We start from the raw sequence: 2,443 nt of genomic DNA, 5'->3' as shown, positions 1-2,443 counted from the left end.
TGTTTTTCTTGTCTTTCTTTCTCGAAGTGTTTCTGACATAGGTTGTGTCCCTGTATGAGAACAGATTCTGTGTGGAAACTCCACTGGCTTCATCCCATGCTTCAATACGTTCCTTACAAATACAAAACTTCAAGTCCACATATACTATTGCTAACATCAGGGTGTCTCAATATCCTAAGCTGATTCTCATAACCTAGCCCATAAACTATCAATAGTCCCTGTATTACAGAAAGCTCTTTAAAATCACAGCTCATGCTAGCTTCGGCAGCACATATACTAAATTTGGAATGATACAGAGAAGATTAACATGGCCCCTGTGCAAGGATGACACGCAAATTCTTGAAGTGTTCCATATAAAAAATAAATAAATAAAAATAAAATCACAGCTCAATATACTGATTGATTCTTCTGGGAACTACACTGAAACAATGTTACTACAAGGCTCTGAAGGTTTCACTCCAAAATAAAATTTATTCAAGTTACAATAAAGGAAGAAATATGAATTATTCTAAACAAATCAACAAACAAACACAACACTTCTGCATTTCTGATTCTTCTGTTCAAAGAAATTATGTGTGTTGACTATTTTGTGATAACTCTATTAGAAAATAGTGGAATTCACCTTTCTTTTTTTTTTAAACATTTTATTGGGGAAGGGGAAGGACTTTGTTGGGGAACAGTGTGTACTTCCAGGACTTTTTTCCAAGTCAAGTTGTTGTCCTTTCAGTCTTAGTTGTGGAGGGTGCCGTTCAGCTTCAAGTTGTTGTCCTTTCAGTCTTAGTTGTGGAGGGCGCAGCTCAGCTCCAGGTCCAGTTGCCATTACTAGTTGCAGGGGACACAGCCCACCATCCCTTGCGGGACTCAAGGAATTGAACTGGCAACCTTGTGGTTGACAGCCCTCACTACAACCAACAACTGAGCCATCAGGGAGCTCAGCGACAGCTCAGCTCAAGGTGCTGTGTTCAATTTTAGTTGCCGGGGGCAGAGCCCACCATCCCTTGTGGGACTCAAGGAATTGAACTGGCAACCTTGTGGTTGAGAGCCCACTAGCCCATGTGGGAATTGAACCGGCAGCCTTTGGAGTTAGGAGCATGGAGCTCTAATCACCTGAGCCACCGGGCCGGCCCCCGGAATTCACCTTTCAATTATCAAAGTTACAAAAAAAAAAAAAAAGAAAAAGAAAAAGAAAAAAATATAATCAGAAATTATCTCTCTCAACCCTGTAGATGAGTGATTTTCAAATTGTAGGTTGTAATCCTTAGTGTGTCATTAAATCAAAGCAATCAGTCAAAACCAGCGATTTTTAAAAAGGTACATAAGGATTTATTTAAAATAGAATATAATAAAAAGGAGTTGCACATAGTAAGGATCTTTTTTCATGAACCTTGATTTATTAAAAACACATGTGTTTATGAATGTCTCAAAATGAAAATGTCGTTCTTACCATGAGTTACACTTTTAAAAGTTTGAAAAATTCTATTATAAAATAGAAATCTGACCTTTCTTCCTTTGGAAGCATTTACAAGGTTGTGTCTACAGAAGTTAACACTGTAAGAACTGTAATATAGCTGTGCCTTCTAAGATTGAATGAGTCATCATTCTTCGGGATTTTGACACAAAATAAAGACAACAGCTGAGTGTTGGGAGAGCAGTGTGAGAGAGAGAGCTCATTTTTACTTAATATATCTTGTGTAAAATATAAATGAAGTTTTGTTTAACTTCAGAGTTCTGAATTACTTGCTCACTGATTAATGGAAAAACTATATTCATACATATATATTCCCCTCATAAACAGAGACAGGAGATTTCAGACCTGGAAAATAGAAACTTCCTCAGATTACAGGCAAGGCTTAATTTTAAAAAGTAGGAAATATCCATGTTTCAGAGAAGAGGAAATTTAGGCACAGTGGGATAATATAATTTCTATACAGAAACAAAGCCAATTTGAATATTATTGACCATTAAATGGAGTTATGATTTATAAGACACACCCCAAGGACAGACGTCCTGGGTTTATAGCCTTGCCTTAATAGGGTTTAGCTATGTGATCTTGTGCATGTTTTTAATCTCTTAATTCCTCCATTTTTCTTCTTAAAATGGAGACAATAAAGGTATCTACCCCTTAAGATTGTTTAGAGAATTATATAAATTAAAGAACTAAGGCTTAGACAGTGCTTGTCATATCATAAGTATCCAATAAAAGCTAGCTACTACTCTTTCTAATTTCCTCATTCTTTTTTAACTCAGAATCTCCATTTCCTGGTTCTTTCCTCTATGATAACATTGGCTCATAATGATTAAAGTCTATATACCTTTATATAAGACCATGTTAAGATAATATAAATGCTTATTAAATATACATTATCCTTTATTTATTGTATATTTGAAGGAGATTGAAAAGATTTTCTTACCAACTATATATATAACATTATATGTATATATT

The 2,443-nt window shown here is 35.3% G+C and overlaps 1 non-coding gene across 1 annotated transcript; it reads left to right on the top strand.

Moving 5' to 3' along the window:
* The first annotated feature begins 252 nt into the window (after window positions 1-252).
* On the top strand, window positions 253-359 carry LOC117032584 (U6 spliceosomal RNA). Its single transcript, XR_004424766.1, has one exon. It is a non-coding gene; the product is annotated as a U6 spliceosomal RNA (small nuclear RNA).
* The last annotated feature ends 2,084 nt before the right edge of the window (window positions 360-2,443 follow it).

This window comes from Rhinolophus ferrumequinum, chromosome 12 (genome assembly GCF_004115265.2).
Source record: "Rhinolophus ferrumequinum isolate MPI-CBG mRhiFer1 chromosome 12, mRhiFer1_v1.p, whole genome shotgun sequence".
NCBI classification, from domain to species: Eukaryota; Metazoa; Chordata; class Mammalia; order Chiroptera; family Rhinolophidae; genus Rhinolophus; species Rhinolophus ferrumequinum.
Note: the sequence above shows the minus strand (reverse complement) of the source record. Positions and strands in the feature narration are given on the sequence as shown.